Raw genomic sequence first — 8,190 nt, 5'->3', positions numbered from 1 at the left:
CTCCAGCCCCGGGCTCCTCTTCACCAGGTGAGGGTGGAGGGCCATGCCCACGTAGACAGGGATGAGGGTGAGGTCCCCAGGATGGCAGCAGCTACACCAGGACAGTGTAGCAGCCCCATGGTGCTGACACTTGCCGTTTCTAGCATTAGGGCTCCTGGTGGCACACGTAAGTGCATATCGTGGGTCAGCGAGTGCACTGTAGTGCTGCCACCCGAGGCAGTGCTCCTGCTATCCAACAATTTCATCGTCACTTTCCACCACTGCGTGTCTGGGAGGGAGCAGGTCAGCCTGGTGGAGCTGCAGTGCCTGCACTGGAGACACGGTGAGTATCAGCTATAGACCTAGGGCAGGGCCCTTTGCCAAGAACATCCTAGCTGCTTGGGGGCTGGGATCAGGGCCCTGCAACCTAGGACCCCTGTGGCCCAGTGAGTGTTCTCAGTCCCTGCCAAGTGAGATCCAGGGCTGGGGGCTTGGACCCTGGGAGGGGAGGGTCCACGTGGTTACTGCAGGGGCAGGGTTTGGGCAGAAAATAAAGATGCAGGGCTGCTAGTTGGGGCAGGGGCTGGCATTTGAGTCACGTGAAGTGTTCTTCAGTCATAGCAGGAAGGACTCCAGTAAGATGCTGGGAAGAACTTCCAGCCGCAGACTGTGAAGGAAAGGGAAAGCAATATTTAGAAACCACGTGGTGTAGCTGCAGAGGCCAGAGGAAGTTATTGCTGTCCTGTCCCGCCTGGGGCTTTTCTGTTCCAGTCTCCCACTGAGGTGCCTGGTCTGAGAGGGTCTTGACTATGCCCCTTGGGAATCTTTCAGATCCCCAGTCTTGGGTGTGCTGACTGACACACCCAGACCCATGGGGCTTCAGCCTTAGGTAGCTTCACTCTGTTCCAGTGAAGCTGGACCCACTCTCTGATTTGCAGAGCAATGTCAGCTCTGGCCACTGCATCTTGACCTGGAGCATCAGTCCTGCCTTGGAGCTGATGACCACACTTCTCAGCTATGAGCTGGGCTTTAAGAGGCAGGAAGAGGCCTGGGAGGTAACACTTTGACTGGCTTCCCCTGGGGTCCTCTCTCCTGGGAGCAGCAGTCCAGGGCAGACTCCCCACTCTAAATAAGGAGATGTCAACTTGGAGTGATGAGGAGGGGAGGAACTGGAGCCAGGTGTGTGTGTGAACACACATGCTGACATGAACATGTGTGTGCTTCGTGTGTGTGTATGGGAGTAGTGTCTCTGTGTCTCTGTGTGTGTGTGCACATAGGTGTGGTGAGTGTGCCTGTGTGTGTGTGTGTGCACATAAGTGTGGTGAGTGTGCATGTATGTGTTTATGTGTGCACACATGTAAGTGTGCACTGAGGCTGCTCATAGCCCCTGGGCCCTTCCTGGCCACAGGCCCTCTGATCCCACCCTGGGGGCAGCCAGGCAACACCTTTGTTGCTGTGTCTGTCTTTCTCCTGCTGACTGGCCTGACCTACCTCCTGTTCAAGCCATCACCCAGGTAGGTAGCTGATGTGAGTGTGTGTGTGTACATGTGTGAGTGGGTAAGAGTGTACGTGCTAGTGTATGTGTGCAGATGTGTCACTGTGTGCATGTGTGAGTGTGTGGTGCGTAGGCCGTCAAGGGCCACTCTTGTCTGGTTCCTCCCCTCCTCTCTCCACTGTCTGGTCCTGGATGGAGTGGGCTTTTCAAGTCTCCACTCTGGGCCAGAAGAGGGTTCTCAAGTTGCCAGGGAGAGAAGGTAAGGGGGATCTGTGGCAGAGGCCGAAGACAAGGGCAGCTGGGTCCCGACCAGACCCAGAGTCACTGAGATCAAGAGCCGGAGGTCCTAGTTTTCTGCCTCTGGAGGAGCTTGGTTTGTTCCTTTGTTCACATGTTCTATGAAAGTACAGTTGAGGCATCTGGTGTGCACAGGACCCTGTTCTCACCCTGGCAGATGCCTTAGAGAACAAGATGGACAAAGACCCTTCTTCAATAAACTGTCACGCCTCGTGTACCACAGATCAGGTTACAAGGGGGGTGCAGGGGCCATGTCAGGCAGCGGATGTGAGGAAGAGGATGTGGGGAGAGGGGTGCTCAGTGCGGCTAAGCGGGAGGGTGCTTGACTTCTCCTTGGAGCAAAGGAAAGTGTGAAACTGTGTGATATGTCCTAGTTTGTGTTTTGAGGAATGGATTGCTGGGACAAGGGGACATGGGGGACCTGCTGGGGACAAATGGGGGCCAGCAGGGTGCCCACAGGGAGATGATTTGGCATGAGCCAGTGAAAGAAATGGAGATAGAGCAAAGTGGAGGGAATTGCAGGGTCTTAGAGGGAGAAATAGAGGGGACGTGTGGCTGGATAAGGTAAGAGTGGTGACTCCTGAGGTGGGGAAATGGGGGACACCCTTGCGGGGAGATTGGGGAGGTCTATTTGCACCTGTTGGGTTGGAGCCCCAGGTGACATCCTTGTGGGAGGGTCAGTGGATCTTTGGCAGCAAGTCTGGTGCTCAAGGAGACACTGGGTAGGTTGGGAGCCACAGACCTGCTGATGTCAAAGACGAGGTTCCTGGAGGTGCTGGCTCCCTCTGCGGGCTGAGGACCTGGCTGGTAACTCCCCATTCTGAATCCACCATTGGCGCTCACGCTGTAAAGGACACCTGCCTCAGTATAAATCAGTTCTGTGAGGCTGTTAGGCAAGGAGGCCCAGTTGGGTCCTACCCTGAGAGTGGGTTGGAATGTGATGAGACGGGAGAGAGGCAGTGGCAGGGACAAGGTGGGCGGGCCTCCTGCTGATGGAAGGAAGCTCAGCCTCTGCAGTGACCTCAGGCCACCTCAGGCCACCTGGCTCCCCACAGGCCTCTGACTGGCCTCTGCTGGCCTCAGGTGAAGAGAACCTTCTACCAGAACGTGTCCTCTCCAGTGGTGTTCTTCTAGCCCCTCTACAGTGTGCACAATGGGAACTTCCAGGTGTGTGTAGAGACCACGGCAGGGCATCGGGGGCAGGTGTTCCCCAGAGCTCTGGCCTGCCCGAGATGTTGGCTTTCATGAGGGTTGGCAGCCAGTATGCGAGCCTTGTCAGTGCTTGGAGCCTTTTTTGTATGTTCAGTGTATTTCAATCTATATGCTGTGTCTCAAATGGGGAAAAACTAGCTTTATTCTCCATTACTGATTTCTTTTTGTTCTCATGTCTCCAGTTCCACTGTTGATGGAAAAATGTAAATTTCTCATGACTTATCTCTGTCCCCTCTGGTTTGCGGCTGTCTGCACCCATCATGTGCCTCACCTCCTCCTTCTGCAAACGTGTCTGTCCTGTGGCCGTGGGGAAGGGTCTGTGGTGTGTGCACTGCCCTCGGGGCTCTCACTGCCTCTGGGCTCCTGCTTTGCCTGGTCCCCTGGTCCTCGCAGATTTCATGCTGGCACCACAGCTGAGGAGTGGGCTCTGCACTTCCCCCTCTGTGGCCCTGTTGGGCCCCCACAGCCCAAGAATCAGTGAGCAACTTGGGGGTTGCATCAGGCCCTCCCCTCCCTGCTGGGCTGGCGGTTCATGCCGCCTGAGTGGGAAGAGGGGGAAACGGAGGAGGGGGGTGGGAGGAGGACAGGGGTGGGAGGGGGAGGTGGGAGGAGGGGGATGGGAGGAGGGGGAAACGGAGGGCTCCAGTGAGTGGTCTCTGGTTTTTCCCCTCAGACTCCTCACTTTGGACAAAGGACAAGAAGCAGTGAGGGCCCCTCCCTGGGGTCTGGGCCAAGCTGACCTCTCTTCCCCAGGATCTTCCCTCCCTGTGCCCTAGGGCATCCCTGGGCCCTGTGCGGCAAGGATGTCCCCTCCACACCACGGCTCCAGCTTACTGTGCAGAAAAATCCTTTTGTCTCTCAGTGAGGAGCCTAGTTTTCAAGATTTTTGTCCAAATATTCAATTTGAACCATAAACCGGGCACCTGGCTCTTGGCAGAGTCCCCCTCTTTCCCCAGGGTGGTAGGTGTGACTGTTAAGAGCATGGGCAGCTGAGTACAAGGCTGGGCAGGACACAGATTGTGATTGTCCCTGGCCTGTCATCCTGTTGCAGGCACCAGCCCTTCCCTAGAGAACAAGGGCACCTGCCAGGGGTTATTTAGACCCTCTGGTGGGCATCTGGTGCCGTAGGTTGGTCTCCAGGGAGCAGTGCAGTGATGGAGGGTGTGGTATGTGTGGTGCATGGGATGGAGGCTCCTGGTCCCACCAAGGGAACAGCTTCCTTTTGGAGGCGGGGGCCTCCTGTGACCCCACAGAAAGATCCAGGTCTGCCAGCCTTAGTCCAGTGATTTGAAAGTCACCAGCCCTGACAGCAACTCATGTATGTGTCTGTGTGTCTGTGTGTCTGTGTGTCTGTGTGTGTGTGTGTGTGTCTGTGTGTGTGTGTGTGTGTGTGTGTGTGTGTTGGGAATGCCCAGTCTCTGTAGCTGCTGAAAGGACTTGAGACTCATGCCATCAGGAGTTGACTCTGTCCTGGGCAGATGTCACCATCCGTACCTTGGTTCGGGGTGCTGTGAGCACCAGGCCCTGTGCTGGCGGAGCGGTGAGGAGCCTGAAGGGACTCGGGGTCCCATGATGAGGCTGGGCTGGCACATGGAGGAAAGACAGAATGTCCAAGCCACAGGCGCTCCTTGGCCTCTGGGTGTGGATCTCAGAAGAGCTTCCTGGAGGAGGAGGGAGGCTGGGCTTGCCAGAAAGGAGGCAGCTGCTCCCAGGATGAGTTCTGAACATGCTGCCTGAGCCCTTCCCTCCTCCCGCACTCTGTTCCGGACTTGGATGGGGGCCCACAGGGCTGGTGTGCTGCTGAGCCGGGACTGTGCTGCTGGCACACCACGAGGAGCCTCGGAGCCCTGCGTCCAGGAGGCCACTGCACTGCTCACCTGTGGCCCATCGGGTCCTTGGAAATCTGTGGTCCTGGAGGAGGAGCAGGAGGGCACTGGGACCTGCCTCCCGGGGAACCTGAGCTCAGAGAATGTGCTGCCAGCAGGGTGTGCGGAGTGGAGGGCTCAGCCGCTTGCCTGTCTGCCACCGGAGGACTGGGCCCCCACGTCCCCCACCAGGCCAGCTCCCCCAGACTCAGAGGGCAACAGTAACAGCAGTGACTACTGTGTCTTGAGCTGCTACAGGGGATGCCACCCCTCAGCCCTCCCAGGTAACATGCAGAGCCCTGGGCCCATCCCAGCCCTGGCCTGTGGCCTTTTGTGTGACCATCAGGGCTTGGAGACCCAGCAAGGAGGTGCCTGGGTGCTGGCTGGTCACTGCCAGAGGCCCGGGCTGCATGAAGACCTCCAGGGCACGTTGCTCCCTTCCGTCCTCAGCAAGGCTCTGTCCTGGACGTTCTAGGTCCCTGACTTGCCAGAAGCATCATGTCCATTTTGGGAAAGTGGACTTAAGTCTCTGGAACCCTTGTCTGGGACTGAACCTCCTAAGATCGGGTCCCTAGTAGTGGTCGGAGGTCCTGTCTGGATGGAGGCTCGGGGGCAGCTTCAGGGAGGAAGGAACCCTCTGCTCAGTGCCTGTGGGGAGGAACCTCTACCCTCAGCATCCTGCCCACAGGTTCCTTCACTGTCCCTTTGCTTTATCCCTGGCCTCTGAGGGGTGTGGTCTCTCAGCTGTTCCGTCCTCATCCCCTTAAGGGGCCAGCCAGGGCCCAGTAGACACAGGTAAGGCACCATGACCACCTGGTGTAACCTCTCTGTGCCTTCCTGAGGCACCTTTCTAGAGATTAAAAGGGGCTTAATGCCTCTTCCAAAGTGTTGATGGCTGGGAGGAGGGGCCAGAGGAGGAGTGAGGGGTGATGTTTGGCCAGCCCTGGGCTTTCTGGGCTCTAGGGACAGCACGGTGGAGGCTCAATGACAGTTTTGGGGACAGCAGGGTGGAGGCTCAGGGGCAGCTCCAGGGACAGCAGGGTGGAGGCTCAGGGGCAGTTTCGGGACAGCAGGGTGGAGGCTCAGGGACAGTTCCTGGGAGGCTAGCACCCTCGTTCCTCCTTGTCCTCATCCTCCCATCCGCTCCAGGAAACTGAGAACTGAGGCTGGAGCTCCCAGACAGTCAGTGCTGGAAGTGACCATCCAGCAGTGATGGTGGCCTGTGAAGGGTCCTGCTTCTGTCCTCAGCCTCTCATGGGGTGGGCTTGGGGAGGAGCTGTGGTCTGGAGAGAGCAGCAGATGGAGCAGAATGTGCCTGCATTTGTTTCCTGGGGCTGTCGTAACAAAGTGCCAGAAAATGGGTAGCTTAGAACCACAGAGATTTGTTGTCTCACAGTTCCAAAGTTCAGAAGTTGGAAATAAAGATGCTGGCAGTGTTCCCGACTACATGTTCTTAGGCTCCCATGAAACAGAAGTTGATACGAGGCCAAGCAAGTTTCCCAGATGGGCTTTATTAAGTCTTATGCCCCTAAAGGTTGAGCAGAAAAGAGACATAGTAAGTCTTATGCCCTAAAGGTTGTCCAGGAGGAAGGATTCTTGGCTGGCTCCCCAAGGGGAGTGCATTGTGGTGTCTTAAGGAGGGTGACATGCCTGATTTATGAGTTAGGTGAGTGTCATTACATGTATGGGGTGGAGTGAAGGATGCTCAGATGCAGTGAAGAATCATGCTAACACAAGCTGTGTGATTGGAAAATAGCAGAAAAGCCCATACCTGGGTGGGGACTTTAGTGTTATAATGAGGCCAGGCGTAGGGATCAGTCATTCTCCTGGCCTTGTGCACAAGCGGGTGATCGAGTCAATCCCCTTGAGTAAGACTTATGGCAGGATGCTGCTTATCTTAGTTTATTTCAGACAGGTGGCAAGGTCTGGCCAGCGAGTATGGCACCTGCAGCGAGTATGGTGCTGCAAGGTCTGGGGGTCAGCGGGCACATATGGAACAACGCATTAGTGGGGGTGGGCCGAGTCCCATTTCTACTCTGTCTCAGCAGGGCCATGCTCCCTCTGAAGGCACTAGGGAAGGATCTGTTTCTGGTCTCTCTTTAGCTGCTGTTAGTTTCTTGGCTTGTGACAGCAAACCTCCAATTTTTTTTTTTTTTTTTTTTTTTTAAAGCGTCTTGGTCTGTCGCCCAGGCTGAAGTTCAGTGGCGTGATCTCAGCTCTCTGCAACCTCTGCCTCCCCAGTTCAAGTGATCCTCCTGCCTCCACCTCCCAAGTAGCTGGGATTACAGGCGCGAGTCACCATGCCCAGCTAATTTTTGTGTTTTTAGTAGATACAAGATTTTACCACGTTGGCCAGGCTGGTCTCAAATTCCTGGCCTCAAGTGATTGCCTGCTTCCCCTTCCCAAAGTGCTGAAATTACAGACGTGAGCCACTGCACCCGGGCATGTCATCTGTATATATTTTTTGGTGAGGTGACTTTATATTTTAATTGGGTTGTTTTTCTTTTTGTTATTAGAATTTCTTTGTATATTTTGCACACAAGTCTTTTTTCAGGTTTGTTTTGTAAATATTTTCTCTCAGTCTATGACTTGTTTTTTGATTCTCTTAAGATACTTCACAGAGTAGTCATTTTAAATTTTAATAAAGTCCACATTATCATTTTTTTCTTTTATGAACTGGCTTTTGATATTGTATCTAAAGACTCATCACAAATCCAAAGTCAAGTGGATTGTCCTCTGTAACTTTTACAATTTTATATTTGAAAATTTAAGTCTACAGACTATATCTTCAGTGATTTTTTTGGGGTGAGCTACGAAGTTTCTGTCTACATTCATTTTTTTCCCTATGGTTTCTGATTGGTCTGTCACCGTCTGTGGAACAGACTTTTCTTTCCCATTGAATATTTTTGCCCGTTTGACAAAAGCAGTTGACAGTATTTATTTGGGTCTTTTGGGTTCTGTATTCTATTCTGTTTATCTATTTGTCCGTTCCTTCACCACTATCACTCTCTTCATTACTTTAGCTTTTGTGGTAAAGCTAACAGTAATGAGTGTACTGCTCCTAAACAAGGAATATCTGAGTTTATTTATATACTTTTTATTCTTCCCAACCATGATCCAAGGTTTTCTGAATGCATATTTGGATTGTATTTGGATTGGAATGTATTTTGTTAAATCTATACTTAAAAAATTCAATTTTGAGGGTGCTATTGTAAATGGCATTTTTTTTTTTTAAATTTCAAGTTCAAATTAGTCCTATACATTATTGCTGATAGAAAATCAGGCAGTGCATGGTGGCTCATGCCTGTAATCCTAGCACTTTGGGAGGCTGAGTTGGGACAA

General features: G+C 53.5%; 1 pseudogene; it reads left to right on the top strand.

Moving 5' to 3' along the window:
* The first annotated feature begins 3,619 nt into the window (after window positions 1-3,619).
* On the top strand, window positions 3,620-7,809 carry LOC100426853 (interleukin-9 receptor pseudogene; annotated as a pseudogene).
* Window positions 7,810-8,190: the final 381 nt, after the last annotated feature.

This window comes from Macaca mulatta, chromosome 9 (genome assembly GCF_049350105.2).
Source record: "Macaca mulatta isolate MMU2019108-1 chromosome 9, T2T-MMU8v2.0, whole genome shotgun sequence".
Lineage (NCBI taxonomy): Eukaryota > Metazoa > Chordata > Mammalia > Primates > Cercopithecidae > Macaca > Macaca mulatta.
Note: the sequence above shows the minus strand (reverse complement) of the source record. Positions and strands in the feature narration are given on the sequence as shown.